Source organism: Manis javanica, chromosome 4 (assembly GCF_040802235.1).
Source record: "Manis javanica isolate MJ-LG chromosome 4, MJ_LKY, whole genome shotgun sequence".
NCBI lineage: Eukaryota > Metazoa > Chordata > Mammalia > Pholidota > Manidae > Manis > Manis javanica.
This window is the reverse complement of record NC_133159.1, coordinates 154,313,498-154,331,450: the sequence shown is the minus strand read 5'-3', so window position 1 is coordinate 154,331,450 and position 17,953 is coordinate 154,313,498.

Below are 17,953 nucleotides of genomic sequence, written 5' to 3'. Positions count from 1 at the left end.
AAGAGACAGAGGAGTTCCCTGCTGTTGTTGTAATAAAGAGATGGGGCATGTGTTCCTAAGGAGTGAGTGTTCTTCTAGAGGACATTGTAGGAATCCTTTAGGGAGGAGTAAGATAGATTTTTTTTTTATTTCAAAACTTGTCAGAATGACTAATTATTCCCTATATGTGAAAGAATATAGACAAAGAGTTGGAATTTAGAATTTCCATACTCCATTCTAATAAGAAAGTGACTAATATCCAAAGAGACCACCTAACAATCATTCTGCTACCAAGGGAATAAATTTTCTAATTCTATTTCTCTAGGATTTTTATGCAATGTATCAAATGTGCTTAATCTCTGCCAATTGTTAATTTGACACATTAGTGGGGTATTTCAGTGCAATCAATTTCTCTAAGCTCACAGGACATGATCTTCAAATAATGGTTTGGAAAATTATTTTTTAAATTGGTTTTATTGAAATTTTGGGGCTGTAACTCCAGCGTGAAAATCCTGGGGCAAAATACCTTCAAAACCAAAATCAGTCAAAGGGAGAAATAAAGTGGGAGAAATCCATTTATTGCTTATAAGCAGTCTTCCACTTCTGCTTGCCCAGTGTCTCTCACAACCCAGCTGCAGACGGGACCCCACCCAACCTCTCTGGTCCAGATATGCCCTTGTTCCCCCTTGTAATCACCTATTGATACGGAGATGGACTAAGCCTAGGCAAGAGATTCTGGAAATACTGCAATTTTACCCACAACCTACACCTCCAGAAATCTTGCCTGACAGTCTACTCATTACCCATCTTCCGCAAAGGCACCTGTACGAGAAAACCACAGCACTGTAATCAGACTAATAACATACAGTAACAACAGCAATAAAATCATGATAATCCTAAAGCCAGATGATTCAGCTAGGTTCTAAGTCCTGTGCAGATTAAGTCTATACCTTGCCCATTCCACAGATGGCCAGTAGCTGAACAAGGAGTGTTCAGAGCAATCATCGCATGGCAGCTGCAGCCAAGGGATGGGCCCAGGCCACAGGAACTGTAAAAGAAAATAATGTTAAGGGCAATAAGATACATATTTTAATAACACCAGCATAGACAAATCTTGTCCATCAGGTAGGATGCATTCAAGAGAGTGCTCCTATGATAGGACAGTGAAGGAATGGGATCTTGTCCTGGTCTAGTATACCAAATTTTCACCCCCCTCCCTGTGGAAGTTACAGATAGATCAATATATAGGGTTAAGGGAGGTACATGCACTAGCTATAAAGATAAAACAAAACTTCCCCATAAGATGTTCTGACCTACCAGATATTTTGGGTACACTACCATGACCTTTGTGGGCCATTCTGCTATTATTCCAGGAACACACAGGAGGCCAGCTTCCAGGCCTTCTCCCCAAGGTCCCAGAAGGGCCAGTCATCACTAGTCCATGTCTCAAAATGTCCTGGGACATGTCCACTCAATAGTGTCTCCAAGGTTTAATGCAGTTGGGGCTGGCAGCAGGATGTTGCTCTGCTGGCCATATATTGGCTTCAGTAACTCCTTTTTGGTTTGCACATACAATTGTACAGGAGAGGTAGCAATGTGTGTTAGTATATCCACAGGACACAAGGCTCCTTTTCAGAGTGTCTCATTCTAACGCCATAGCAATGTCCATAAACAAACTGACCAGCCCCATAGACTATTGGTATCTGACTTCAGGCCAGATTTCAACAAAGCGCTGTACCTCTCTATCATGCCTGCCCTGGTAGGGTTATACGCTACATATAACTTCCACTTTTTTCCTAATTTCTGGACCCATTCTTGTAACTCATGTCCAGTAAAGTGGGTGCCTTGATCACTCTCAATGACGTGCGGCTGCCCATAGGCTGCAAAGAGATGCTCTAGGACCCTTTCGGCGGTTTGCCGATCTGCATTATGTGCAGGAAAAGCAGCCAACAGTCCAGTAGCCATGTCCACACAAGTTGTGGCATGCTGCTGTCCTTCTGATATGGGCAGGGGCCCAGGATAGTCTATCTGCCACCTGACAAGCGGTATTGACCCCCTTACTATTGTCCCATGTTGCTGCAGGATTCAGTGTATGTCCCTCTTAGAGCACACAAGGCACTCCTTCTGGGCTCTGCTGAATTCCTCAAAGGTCAAGAGCAAGCCCCAATGATGGGCTACAGCCCACATTGTGTTTTGCCCCATGAGCTACAAATGCTGATGTAACCATTGGGCTACATCAGAGTCAGGCTTTCCTTCTAGTCAGTGCACCTGGGCTGATGTGTCTGCTTCATCATTCCCTGGGGATGCCAAAAGCAAATGGCCAGCCACATGATATATGGTAACAGTCTTAATCTGACCAGAGGCCTATAGAGCTTGCCCCAGCTCTTGCCCCCAGAGGGGCCAGTGACCAATCATCCAGTAGGTATGGTACCATGTCAGTAGCCACAAGGTCAAGCCCTGATAGACAGCCCAGTTGTCAGTGCAGACAACTACGGGGGAAGGCTCCTGGGTGATTATGAGCCATACTGCCCACAACTCAGCCCAGTGGCTGTTCTTCCCCTCTCCATCCTCCATCCATATTTCTCAGTCTTAGGATGGAAAGCCACAGCCCTCCACTTTGGGGGCTGCCCACAACTGGCGCCATCTATGTACCAAGCATCTTCAAGTATAGGGGCTTTTCCCTCCTGATAAGGCGTCTTGGCTACCCATGGTTCAAAAGCAAGTTCTTCCTGCTTTCCACTGGTATATTTCACTGGTCCTAATAAGCGTTGGAGTTCTCCACTTAAGGGGCTAGTAGAGAGGGCACTATGCTGCTGTATATATGCACCCCATTTGGCCAGTGTAGGCATCTGTACCACACCACTATGTGGCCTTTGAGTCCAGTCTCACACCCACCCCGTGATGGGATAGGTGGTTATTACCATGGTCAGAGATGTCAGATGATAGGCTCCATAGCCAGCAAGGTGTGGTACACAGCAGCCAGTTGCTTCTCCATCAAGGTGTATTGGACCTCTGCCTCTTTCCATAGTTGTTACCAGAATAATAGGTTGGTGTGTCTGTTCAAGACTCTGCTAAAGGCCCCATCCATAACTGTCTTTGGTTACATGAACATCTAGCTCACAGGGCCTTGATAAGTCCATTACACTCAAGGCCTGTACAGCTTTGACTGCTCACTTGGCAGCAGTAAAAGCAGTTGCACATGTTTCATCCGGGTTCCACCTGATGCCCTTTTTTTTCCAACTGGTATAAGGGCTTCAGAATTTGTGCCAAGTGTGGGCTAAACACTCTCCAATAGCTTAAAAGACCCAAAAATTCTTGTAATACCGCCATAGTGGTAGGGGCAGGAAAAGCATGGACTGTGTCTGTGACTGCTTCAGGAATAATTTTACTTTTACCCAACCAGACAACCTCAAGAACTTTACAGACAAACCAGGTCCCTGAACTTTGGTGCTGTTCACAGCGCATCCTTTCTCCTGTAGATGTTGCAGCAGTCTAGGAACTGCCCCTTCTAAATCTGAAAGACAATCAGATGTGAACATAATATCATCAGTGTAGTGAAACAGCTTTGCTGTTTGCAGTTTCCTCCAGGTGGCCAAGTCCTGGGCTACAAGTCCATGACAAATGGTGAGACTGTGGAAGTATCTCTGTGGAAGGACAGTGAATGTCCACTGCCGGCTTTCCCATGTGAAGGGAAACTGTTCCTGACTTTCCTGTGCTATGTCAATACAGAAGAAAGCATTAGCAAAGTCTACTACATAGTGATACATCCCCAGCTCATGGCTGAGGGTGTCCATAAGGGCTGCTATAGCAAGGACAGCAGCATGCAAAGGGGGTGTGACTTAACAGAGTTCCCTGTAATGAGCTGTCATGTGCCAGGAGCCATCTGGCTTTTTCACTGGCCACACTCGGGAATTAAAAGGAGTTTGAGTGGGCTTTATGATGCCTACCTTCTCCAACTCTTGTATATTTTCTCTTTCTTTCCAGTATGGATATTCCTTATTTGTTTTTCTTGCTTAATTGCTTTTTTACAACCACCAATACAATGTTGAATAAAAGTGGCAACAGCTTTTCCTTGTCTTACTCCTAACCTTAGCAGTAAGGCATTAAGTCCTTTACTATTCAATATAATGTTAGCTGTGGGTTTTTTATAGATGTCCTTTACCAGGTTGAGGAAGTTGACACAGTTTAAGTATTTTGTTTTGTTTTTGAATCATGAAAAAATGTCAGGTTTCATTAAATGCTGTGGTTAAATGAGATGATCATGTGGCTTGGGTTCTTCATTCTATTAATATGGTATATTAATTGATTTTCAGGTGTCAAGCCAACCTTGATTTCCTGAGCTAAATCCCACTTGCTCATGATATATATTTTATAAAAGTTGCTGGAATTAGTTTTCCAGGTATTGTTGAGAGCTTTTGTGTCTATTCTCATAATGGATATTGGTCTGCAATTTTCTTTTCTTACAATACCATGTCTGGTTTTGGTATTAGGGAGATATATCAAGTAGAATGACTTGGGAAGTATTGCCTCTACTTGTAGCTTCTTGAAGGGTTTTCTTTAAATTGGTGTGAATTCTTCTTTGAGTATTTGGTAGAATTCACCAGTGAAACCATCTGTGGCTTGGATTTTCTTTATGGAAAATATTTTTACCAATTCAATCTCCATAATTGCTATAGATTTTTCTATTTCTTCTTTAGTCATCATTGTTAGTTTATGATTTTTAGGAATTTGTACACCTTATCTAAATTATCTTATTTTTTGGATTACTTTAGTTCACAGTATTCCCTTATAATTATTATTTTTATTTCTGTAAGGTAGCTGATCATGTCCCCTTTTTCATTCCTGATTTCATTCCTGATTCGTCCCTTCCCCACACTTCCCTGTAGAACTTTGCCAATTTCATTGCTATTTTCAAAGAGCTAACTTTTGGTTTTGTTGATTTTCTCAATTTTTCTATTTTATTATTCTTCCTTTCTGCTTACTTTAGGTTTACTTTTCTTTTGTTTTTCTAGTTTCTTCCGTTGGAAAGTTAGGTTATTTATTTAAGATCGATCTTCGTTTTTACCATACTTATTTACAACTACAAATTTCCCTCTAACACTGTTTTAGCTACATCCCATACAGTTTGCTATGCTGTCTCAGTCTTTGAATAATGAATGACAGGAAAATAAAATAACCCAGCAGATAAATTATTTATTCTCCTCCTCCACAAATCAAGAACTTTGACTGCCTTCCCCACTAATGATATCTTATCACTGTGTGTTTTGGAAATTAGAGTGTCTGAAGCACTGAGCAGTGGTTGCATTTGCTTGAGAACTTGTGTCCATGAAGAACCTCATGTCCGTACATTTGTCTTCCTTCCTTCTCTGTTTGACTTTTCCATATCTACACTCTTGTTGTACTAGCTTCCTCAGGATTTGTGTTCCAGGAGACCCAGGCCAAGATGTACGTAGAGGGCGTAATTAGCACAATTCGTAACAGCCCTTAAGTGTTTGGCCATTAACTGAGTGGGAAATTGGAGTGTCATCTTAGATTCCCAACTTTGACTCAACACCCACATATGATCAGAAACCTCTAAATATTTGTTCTGCCATCTCCATCGAGCACTTATCTATGTCCTCCTTGACATTCCTACAAATTCTACCTTAGCTTAGTTTTGTCTCTTGCTCTGTCCTGTCCTGTTCAAACTTTGTTAAAATGGTCTTTCAAAAAAAGTGTTGGTTCACATGATCTTATTTCCTATCCTTTGGGATATAATTTAAATTAGAATAGAGTTGTCTCATATATACATTTTAATTAAATAATTTTGAATTGGATGAAAGAGAAAAATTAGAAGTATTTTGAGTTGTAAAGGGGAAAGGGCAGCAAATCATCAGGTTATGTCCAATGCCTGTCTTCGTAGCGTCATCATTTGTCTAGACATTTATACCAACAAATTACTGAAAAGGTTTGAATGGATAAAACCAGATATCCCATACTTTATGAACAATTTATAGGATTTGAAGGAAAATTTTAGCTACTTATTATTTTCATTCTCAATATCTACCATAAGTTGACACTAATTTGTCTTAGTGACTTAGGGTGACTTAAGTTGGCCAAAAATATTTCCTTTTAAGTGATCCTGATGTCTATGTTCATCTCTTAGTGCTTCCCTAATTTGTGCTGCAGTCTCCAGACACTCTGAACTACTTGTGTCTATCTAAATGTGTGTCACACATACCATAAACATTTATAAATTCTTTTTTTTCCACTTACAGTTGTTTTGCTTAGAACATTCTCCATGGATTCACATGGTCAATCCTGTTCACCCTAAGACTTAGCTTAAATATAAAATTCCAAACACATCTTTTCTGTCCTCCTTACTTTGAAATTGATATGCTTTTTTGTGGCCTCTTAGGGCTATATGCATAGCTCTCCTATCCCATACCATATACTCATCTCTGTCTTTAAACTCTAAAGTTCTTGAAAGCACAAACTCTCATGTGCCTCTGTGCCCGCAATGTTTAAGAAAATACTTGGCAAAAAGAATCACTAAAATGTTTATTGAATTAAATTGATCCTTAGCTATAAAGCATACATTGTTGCACAAAATCAACTCTACTTACTATTATAAAATTTCAGGCTTTAAGCATATAAGATGAAGATGCATTTGTGGTCATTAGATAAAATAGATAAATATGTAAATATATACCCCAAAGTAGCTATCTTGTCACATTTCTCATGGCTTTAGAGGAGATGATTGTTTGAACAGTAGAAAGCAGTGCAATAGAGAAATGTTCTACTTTTTGGATTCCATTTGTGCTTTGATAGTTGAAGATAAACCACTGGAAAAAATGGTGGTAATGATAATAAAATCATTGAGCCTAAAATGACTTGGGTGTGTGATTGCAAAGCCATGGGGCCTTTTTTTCCAATAATCTAAGTTAAGAAAAGATACTCTAATATGCTGCATAGTTTACCTTAGAGTTTTTTAAAAAGCCTATCTAAGGAAACTATCAGGATAACTGAAGTATAAAAGAAATGATAGGTAGATTTTAATGATTAATATGATTTTTCAAACTATATACCTTCTGACTTCAAAATTGTAACACATTTTATACACTACTATGCAGTAGTAAAGGATCAGAAATACTTCTTAAATAAGCATATCTTCTTACTATTTACATTTTTTACTCTCTTGAAGTACTACTATGGGATATAAAAATGTACTGCAGTCCCTTTATAGCTATATAAATGCTGTGGGTTAAATTGTCCAAATGGTATATGCCTCAAGTACTTGATATGAAATGTATGCTGTTTATACCTGTAGAACACAGAACAAGGTGAATATTAACTCAGTTTTTTTATTGTGATAGATAATAAATATATTTTTATTCAAACTCAAATGATTTTAGGATAACAGGTTTTTCCCTTGTGGATTAAAGAAAAAATATTTTAACAGAATATTTTCAATTATATGATAACTGTAAGCTAAATCACATATGTTCAAAGTTTAAGAAAAAGTTTGAAAATAGCTTGATTGGAAATCAAAAAGGGAGTCCCCTTTTACCACTTGATTAGGAACTAATCAGTTTAAAAAGTTCTACTGCCATAAAATTTACTTCTTCAGTTATACTTTATATATTTCTTCACTCAAATACATCTTTCTGTGTGTGTGTGTGTGTTTTATAACTAAGGATATGTTTTGCAGGACTATAGAGAAAGGGTTGCTAGCATCAGTGAGATGATGAAGCCTCAGAGAGAGAGGAACAATTTTGGAAGCATTATTAGGGGTAGTTTTCACAGAAAAGAATGGGGAAAGCAGTTGAGAATTGAGGGTTTTTTTTTGTGTGTGTGTGTGTAAGTCTTCTTTACCTCCTAGTAGAATTGTCAAAAAACTCAAGACCATTAGGTACAGCTTTGAGAGTGAGTGGATTTTTTTATATTAACTATGAAAAGTCTTAGTTCTACCTCAGTGTTGATATGGGTGGTAACAGAGGGGTCTGCTAATTCAGCCATCAGGGTTAACTTAGTTTCTTTACATCTTCAATCAATGTTTATTGAAGTTATATATTTCTCTGTGTCAGCCACTCCTCACTTGCAATGAATGTGTTGATGAGCCAGATAGCCTTCTAGACCTCAAGAGGCTCCTGACCTGAACCTAGCTGTGGAAACCCATAAGTTTTCAGATAAATTAATTGCAAAGCAGTCGCAGGGGGGCCATCAGGTGAGAAATTGGGGATCAACAGAGGTGAGGCTTAGAACCTCACCCCCCCCCTCGTTTTGAGAGAAATCTGCATCTGTGGATGTTTTCTTGCCCTTGTCTAGCTTGGATTAATACTTAGTCCATAGGCACACACCTGATCATCTACATTTGCCCTCTTACAGCACTAAACTATGTTTTCTACCTTTATCTTGCATCTACCTACCACTTCAGCATTTTATTAAAAAATAATGATAATAATAAGGGAGAAATGTGGGATTCAGATATAAATCAAGTATAAAAATCAAACGAATAATCATATTTGACCTGATTGTTTATAGTTCATGATGCGTGATCAAAACCGAAAGTTTCTGTGATGACTGCCCTTGCACTGTTCACCATGTAAGAACTTATTCACTATGTGAGAACTTGTTCACCATGTAAGAACTTGTTTGTTATGCTTCAGAAGATTGGAGACTGTTGAGAATTAAGCTTGGGGTTGATTAATGATTGTGCATTGAGTCCCCTATACAGAATTTTATTGTTGTTAACAACCATATGATCAATAAATATGAGAGATGCCCTCTCAAAAAAAATTAATTGCAAAGAAGAATGATTAAGGCTAATAAAGCTGTAGGCTCCATGCTTCCTGGATACACATAGTCATGTCACATATCCTAGTTTTGGGATGCTTCTCAATTCTTAGAAAAAAATTAAAGCCTGGTTTTACTATGTGATTGATTTTGAAAGCCTGAGTCAAACTGAATATGAATATAAACAAAATTATTATTTATTTGATTTTCATATATGAAAGTACATTGTAGAAACAATATAGATATTGATCTTAGACATGTATGCTTCTCAGAATCCCTGAGTTCACTATTATTTAGGTGAATTTAGGAAATTACTTCACCTATCAATTTTCTCACCTGCAAACTAAAGATAATGTAAACTTTGCAAGGTGTTAGGATTAGACATTTAAAGTAGCTAATAGAATGCCTGGCACCACCTAGGAGGCATTTAGTAAACAAGAGTGATTGAAGGACTTTGCAGCTTTTTTTTTAATTGAAGTATTCTTGATATACAATCTTATGAAGGTTTCACATGAACAACATTGTAGTTTCAACATTCACCCATATTATCAAGTCCTCACTCCCACCCCCAACACTGCAGAAAGATGCTTTAGAGTTATTACTTGTCTTCTCTGTGTTGTACTGCCTTCCCCATGACTTACTTATATTGTGATTGAGAATTGTAGTGCCCCTTAATCCCCTTCTCCCTCCCTTCCCCCCTGTCCTCCCTAACCCCTTCCCTTTGTAACCACTACTCACTTCTTGGAGTCTGTAAGTCTGTACTTACAGCTCTTTTAATAAGCAAGTGTGCATTATGAATGGCAAGGAATGGTATATAGTTTATGGAAATTTCCAAACCTATTTAAAAAATATGAATCAAAATTGCCAAAGGAGTGAGTGACATCTGCAAGATGGTGGAGGAAGCAGCCCTTCTTCCTGCCACAGAGACACCAATTCAGCAACAACACATGGATAAATTACCTTTGCAAGAACTCAGAAACTAAATGAAAGCTCCTGCATTCTAGGGGAAGGCAACAGACTAACTAAAGGTAGAGTAGAGATTTAGGATATTCTCTCACTGGAGGGTCTGCCCAGTCACAGTACTATATGAACAGGAAGAAGGGACAAGATGTGCATGTAGAAAACTACAAAACACTGATGAAGGAAATGAAAAGATACCATGTGTTCATGGATCAGAAGACTTGTATTGTCAAAATGTCCATACTACCTGAGTGATCTACAGATTCAATGCAATCTCTACGAAAATCCCAAAGGCCTTTAAAACATTTTTACAGACATAGAAAAATAAAACCATAAGCCTACAATTCATATAACACCACAAAAGACCACAAACAGTCAAATTAATCTTGAGAAAGAACAAAATCGGAAGCATTGTACTTCCTGATGTCAAAATATATTATAAAGCTACAGTAATCAAAACAGTATGGTACTGGCATAAAGACAGAAATGGGTAAATGGAACAGATTAGAGAGCTCAGAAATAAATACACACATTCATGGTCATCTGACCTTCACCAAGCATGGCAAGAATATAAAATGGAGGATGGATAATCTCTTCAACAAATCATGTCAATAAAATTGGGTATCCACATACTGAAGAATGAAACTGGACCCTTATCTTACACCATACATAAAAATTAACTTAAAATGAATTAAAGAATTCCATGTAAGACCTGGAACCATAACACTATTAGAGGAAAACATAGGAGGAAATCTCTATGATATTGACTTAACAATGATTTCATGGATATGACACCAGGCATCAAAAACAAAAATAAATAAGTGGGACTACATCAAACTAAAAAACTTCTACATAGCCAAAATAGATAAGCAATAGAGTGAAAAGGCAACCTACTAAATGATAGAAAATATTTGCATAGCATATACATTTAATAAGAAGTTAATTTGTAAAATATGTAAGGAACTCCCACACCTCAATAGCAAAAAACTAATAAACCAATTAAAAAATGGGCTAAGGACTTGAATAGACATTTCTCCAAAGACGACATGCCAGTGGCAAACAGACATGAAAAATGCTAAACATCACAAATGATCAGGGAAATGCAAATATAAACCACAGTAAGAAATCACTTCACACCTGTCAGGATTGCTATTATTAAACAGAAGACAAAGAATATAAAATCATACAGCTGCTCTGGAAAACAGAATTAAATTTCCTTAAAAAATTAAAAATAAAAGAAAGTACTGTATGATTTAGAAATCTCTGTTCTGGGTATTTATCCAAAATAATCGAAATTAAGATCTCAAAGAGATATTAACACTATTGTATTTATTGCAACACAATTCACAATAGTCAAGATGTGGAAACACCTGCATGACCGATGAATAGATAAAGACAAGGCAGTATATTACTCAGTGGAATACTATTCAGCCTTAAAGAAGAACTGAGTCTGCAGTATGTGACAAAATGGATGAACATTTTAGACATTATACCAAGTAAAATAAACTGGTCACAGAAAGACAAATACTACATGTTTCCACTTGCATGAAGTATCTAAAATAGTCAAATTTATAGAATCAAAGAGTGGAATGGTGGTTGCCAGGCACTTGGATTAGGGGAAAATGGGAAGTTACTAATCAACAGGCATAAAGTTTCCATCAAGCAAGATGAATAAGCTCTAGATTGCTATGCAACATTGTACCTGTAGTCAACAATAATTTATTGCATACTTAAAAATTTGTTGAGAAGGTAAATGTCATATTAAGTACTATTACCACAAAATTTTAAATATATAAAAAAATACCAATTATACTTCTATCAAGTCCATAAGGTTTAAGAACTAAATTTCCATTCATTTCATTTGTAATAAATCTGCCAAAAATTTTTTTTAAAACTGCAACCCAATAAGCAAATATATATAAACAATTGTCAGGCCTTATATGCTAAAATGTATTTAATGAAAGAGAGAAACCCCATTTAAGGAGATCTAATTTTAATCTTCTATAGAAAAGGTGTGAACAAACTGAAAGAGAATACTAAGTTATAGGATGACAGTGATAAAAAAATCTCAACTATACAATAAGAAACATAAAACTAAATATAGTGTTACACTGTTTCTTTGATTGACCTTTCTCGAGTTATTACACTTCACAAACAAAAGTTAAAGACTTCAATTGAAGGTCCTTTCCATTATTTATGTTATGATCATAATAAAATAAAGATCATCCTAAGTTCTTTACGAAGATTTACATAATCCCACTGTTACAGTATTTTTCTTCTGCACTGATAAGTGGAAAAAATTAAAGAAATGTAAAGTTAAAAAAATCCAACAAACACAAAATACTAGCCTGCTTCTCCTCGTCATCAAATATGGAGTGAAACAGTCTGACAGATTGTAACATCAAAACTCTCTACCTCCCGGTCCCATAAATCTTTAAAAGTCCATGTAACATGGATGCAGTTTTCATAAATAAATAATTTTGTCATAATCATAAGCAAAGACAAGGTGGTATCATATTGTGTGATAGTTTATGTATAAGTAATTATACTCTGTGATATTTTACAGCCCATTTAAACAATTTATGTGTTAATATCATTTCTAAATGCTGATTTCTAAAAAACTGGCTACATACTATGTTGTACTTTGTCACCTCTGCTGAATTCTAAAAAACTGGCTGTGCACTATGTTGCACTTTGTTACCTCTGCATCCATTCCGAATTAATGTACCTCAGAAATGTATTCTGAAGACAGGGTTGCATCTTTTTTTTAACATATTGTAATTGGTTACAACAATTAAAATAAATGGATACTATCAAATATAAAATAATTTTATCCTGCATGTTTAATGTTGTCATTCCAATTAAATTACTTCTTCATTTTAAGTACATACTTTAGGCATTCTGTGATGACTGCAAGACACCATCCTTGCTAGTTATGACCTTCTATGGAAAAGAAGGCAGACTTATGAAGATTCTCTAACATGAAATACCGGGAAGTGATCCTGGTAGTTCAGAAATGTGTGTTTTGTGTTTGTTATATTGTTTTCTTTCCCTTTTGTTTTCAGCCTAACCAGTGTGGTCAATCCCAACCATCAGTCCTAAAGGATAACCTGGTAAGCAGCAGCCAGTCTGTCAATCTTCTAGGTCAGGAACAATTTTTAAATTACAATCCAGTCAAATCAGCCCCTCCTCACACAGGAGACTCTGCAGGTTCCTCCTTTCACAAATGTCTAGGTCAACCTGACACTTAAATCTCTTTTTTGTATAGTCTTCTCTCTGCTGCACCTTTTTAAATTACTATTTTGCCATTTTCCCCTCATAGACACTCTATTGTATAGGACTTCTGTAACCTCCCAAGTGCCTAAATACAGTTTTCCAGTCAGTATCCACCAGGGCTCCATTATCCATCCAAAGCATGGTTTGCTCTAAATCAGTCAGGAGCTGACGTTAGCAACTTTGCTATTGGTTTTCCCTTGTATATCCCTTGTGGCAACCTGAGAGTAAGTGTTTGAACTCAATGCAAGATTTTAGTACAATACCTAACATATTTTTAGGAATTTATCCTGAAGAAAAAAAAACTGGACAGTTGTAGGATTATCCCAATGAAATAACCATGAGTTACACTCCATAAATGTATTGTTTATTTTTATGAACAATTGAAAATATCCTAATGTTTTAATAATAGGATGATAAAATAAATGTGACAAATATATTATGAAGGATTATGTAGTTTTTAAGAATAACTATATGTAGTTATTGACACCTGGCAAGATTTTCAGTATAGATTTTTCATTGAAAAAAATGTTACAAAACAATATATAAGGAATGAAGCTATATTAAGATTAATTAATTGCAAATATGCATATATGTATTTAAAACTGCAAGATTAGACACTAAAGCGTTACTAGTATTTATACCTAAGTGGTAGAATTGTAGGTGACTTCTTGCAAATAATTCTTTTCACACATTTGTGTGTTTTAACATGAACATTCACTATTTAAGTAATATTGACTTGTAGGATACTTGAAAATTTTAATTATGTTCTTGTTCTCCATCCTCAAAATTATTTATGAAAGATCACGAATTCAAAACTTTCTCTGCTCCCCATGAGCATTTTTCTTTCCTCCAGTTATGTTTGTCCTTATTTTTGTTTCATTTCCTCACTTTTAAATCACTTTTTCAAACTGTTCTAATTGTATTTTAATATTTGTTACTCCAGTTTTCTCATGAAAGTACTTCTAGCTAAATCCATACAATTTTTTAAATTTCTCCTCTCTCCTCTCCTCAATGCATTGTGCACTCCCTCTTTCCCGACTAGCTGCTTCCATGACATTCTAAACACTTGTCACAGCATCTGTGAAACTTTAGCTGCTTGTTTAACTTTACTTCTCTCCAACTGAGTCATAAGTTCCATGAAAGAAGGAAGCAATCAATTTGACTCAATCCTCGGTCCTAGCCCAGTGTCAGGCATATAGCAAATGTCCAATGAATATATATAAATGAATGAATAAATGAAGAATTTTTAAAAAGAGAATCTGACTGTACTGAAATATTTCATCGTTGATATTTTATCTAGTTTCAGGAACCTGAATATTTTAATGTTATGGTTCTCAACAAAGACGCTATTTCCCAATTATAGAGGAGAAGAAAGTAGTGTTCAGAGCTTTTTGCTGAAAAGTGAGCACAGTGAGGCTAATTTTACAACTTAATAGAGAGGCAACTGAGCTTCTGAATGAATATGTTGTCAATTTCCTAAACTTACTAGTAGAACTAGCAGAGAGGCTTTTTCTCTGATTTCCTCTCCCTATCCCCAGTCCATGCTATCAATCAACCATGTTCTGTAAGCTTAACCCACGTTACCAGTAGATGGGAAAACAACAGCAAAAACACAGGGCTGCTGTGATTTATTGAACTCAATCACATCAAAGACATATAGCTGCACAGAATCTAATTAAAATTGGATGTTTCAGTTTGCCAGCTATATCTATTATTTATAATTAGGGGTTGTGATCATACTTAAGCTGAGTTCCAAGATTCCCTCCCACTCTCAGGTCACTCGGCAATTGGGAGGCGACCACACACTTCACCTGTGTTTCTGGGCTCTGTGTTTGGGCTACAATGTCCGCTTCTGCCTGATACATGTGGCTTCTGACTATAGTTACAGAGTTCCTCTTTCTGATCTGAATGCCAGGGGACTGTTGAGTGGGAGAAGGAATGGTGGTTTCTGGAGGAACCGGATCCTGCCTTCCAAATGGTTCTCATGCCGCCATTTCTTGGGTCTCTTCTGTAGACTTTTTTAATACTGTGAGAAGCAGCCAACCCACAGTCCCCGCTGCCTCATGGGCGCTCTGTGTCTCAAAAGACCTGCTTACTATACCAAGGGCCACCCCTACAGCCTCAGGTGTCACCTCCACTTGCCTCCAGTCCTGGCGTGGGGCCCAGTCCTCTAGGAGGCAAGCCACCTCAGACCACATACCCATTGGGGGATGATCCACTGTCTCCCCATTGGTGGAATATGGTGAATAAAGAGAGGTTTTATCTTCAGGAGCATATTAAGTACCAGGAAACCTGATTCAGATAAGATAAAAGATGATGGTTGAAAAAAATATTTCCTTGAAGGGTATCTCACAGATATTCAACATCATCTCAGTTTTGACTGTCTTCTCACAGGACAACCTGGAGAAGTAACAAAAGATGTGTGCTCTTGATTTCTGTGGGGCTTGCCTTTATTCCCCTATAATTATGGAGGAGAGACCTCACAAAAAACAGACACCTGCTCTCTTCCCTAAAGGAGCTTCTGTTGACTACTGTTCTTCTCTCAAAGGATATATTTTAACATTGAGCACTAACTCATAATCTACTTCTTTCCTCTGCTAGGGGAAGTTATCGAATTAAGTCATATTCTTAATGATGACTGGTGTTATTTTCCCTCAAGAATCAATATGGAGAACACTGGATTTCCAAGTTCCATACATGAGGCCCACCTGGGCCTCAATGAGAGAAGCGGGATGGGGTGGAATAGCTCCTGCTGTTTCTCACCTGTGATTGAGACCAACCATTTGCTCTGAGCGTCTTATGCTTCAGCTCAGCGATGGGGAGGTTAACAATAAAACCTCACATCCGAACTACAGTCTCCAATCCAGGTTTAACAAAGAGTTTTGGAAAACTTACCTTAAACCCCTTTTTGACTTTGTGTAAATTGTCTTTATTAGATAGAATGTGTCACCAAGAAGAAATAAAGACACCTCTAACTCCAATAGAATTATTAGATTTTTGTCAGTAGCCACTTCTTCATGCTAAAGTCCTAATACAGATTTCCTGGGAGTTACCAGATTCTTGGTAGTTTAAGTCTTCTGAGTTTTAAAAAAGGAAAGCTTTTCAGTGAGTGAAAACTACATTTAGAATCATAATCATTGAAAATACACTGAATTCCTATTAGTTATGAAAAAAAGGACCATGTAATGACAGGGAGGGAAGAATCCTAAAGCATATTACGGTGCCACTTGATTATCTCACAGATGGGGCCAAGCTCTCATATATGATTGAAAGTTCAGAAATGGGTAATCTTTCCATGAATAAGATGACAGCTTGAACTTCCTTCCTATTGGATTGCTAAGCTATAAAAGAATAGAAAAAAAACATCTGGATTTCTAACCAGTAGGAACCTGGTTAGATCGATTGTTGCAAAAGCATTTTCCTTCCCACTGCAAACCTGATGCTAAAGCATGCAATCAGCTGAAACTTACAATGGATGAAAACCCAGATCACTTTTAAGTCATAACTAATGTATCATGCAAATAACTCCACTGTGAAATCTTTCCTTAGGTCCAGATATACTAGTTACTGGAGAGGATGGAAATCTATGTTGGGCTTTAGAAATTAAGAAAAATAGTGAGGGGTATTCATGAGGTAGCATCTATGATTCTAAATAGATGCCACTGTTCTTATTTAATTTTGTGACACATGTCAAAGGCAAAGGAATTCAGGAGGAAGAAGAAAAGAGAGAAGTGATAAAGATAGGCAGTGGAGATGGTGGTGATAATACAGGTAGTATTGAGGGGGTGGTGCAGCTGGTGAGGATATGGTTTGTTGGGGATGAAGATAGCAGCTGTAGAATGCAGTGGTAACAATAGAGTCATTTACGGGGGTGTCAGGAAAATACTCTGGCTAGTATCCTCACCTGAACCTAAACTACTAGATGATGGAACTGGCCTGCTGCTAGGCTACTGCTTCCACATCCTAGGTAATAAGATATTACTATATAAAGAGCTCTGCCCAGTGCTCTGGGTGGAGGCAGAGACAGAGGTAGATTATGGACCTGCACACGGCTGGATGCAGACGTGATCCTAGTGTTTGACCTGCCTCTGTGAATAAAGCCAGGTATAAACCCTTTTACCCCAAGGATGTTCCATTGTCACTTCTCGATCTCACTGAATCCATGGAGAACTTGCAGGGAGCTGAAACCCTCAGGCAAGACAGGGTGTAGTGGAAACAGGATGGTGGGAGGTGATTCAATGCTGAAATCTCTGTGGGTAGATGAGAACTTAGAGCCTCTTACTACATTTCCAGGAAATTAGCCTTATCAGTATTGAATTCAAACACTTCTGTGAACTAATTGCTATTGCTTTTGGACTGCATCTTAAAGTCTTGCTATAAGGGTTGGTGCTAAATGAAGGTGTCAAATGACCATATACAGTATGATATAAATTAATGATATAGAAGATGATCTATAAAATGTCTAGTTGAAGATTTGTTGTTCTGTGGCAAGATTTAGCATTACTACATGTTTGAAATTGATTTCCTTTCAGGAATTCCTGTTTCTTAAATCCAGTGATGTGAGCAAGTAAGTGGTGCCACTTTGATAATGTATAAAATGTCTGTTTCCATCCTTCAAATGGCACATAAAAGGTAAAAGTAAACAATGGATTATTTCTGACAAGTTTGACTTAATTTTTGACTCTTGGGTTCAATGCACCAAAGGAAAATTAGTGCAGACTAATACTTAGCCTTTTTGTAAGGGGAGAGGAAGCCTATTTATTTGACCACCATTATTGCTCTATTTCTTTGGACTCTGGTCAACATAAACAAGAAATCTGAAGTCATCTGTTTATAAACAGAGATAGAGGTGAGCCTCTCAAGCCCTTTATCTTCCCAAAGGGTAGTTAAAAAAGGACACTTGTTCAACATTTGTTCTTGTATCTATGAGCTGGGTACTGGTTTGTTTCAACCTTCATAAAAA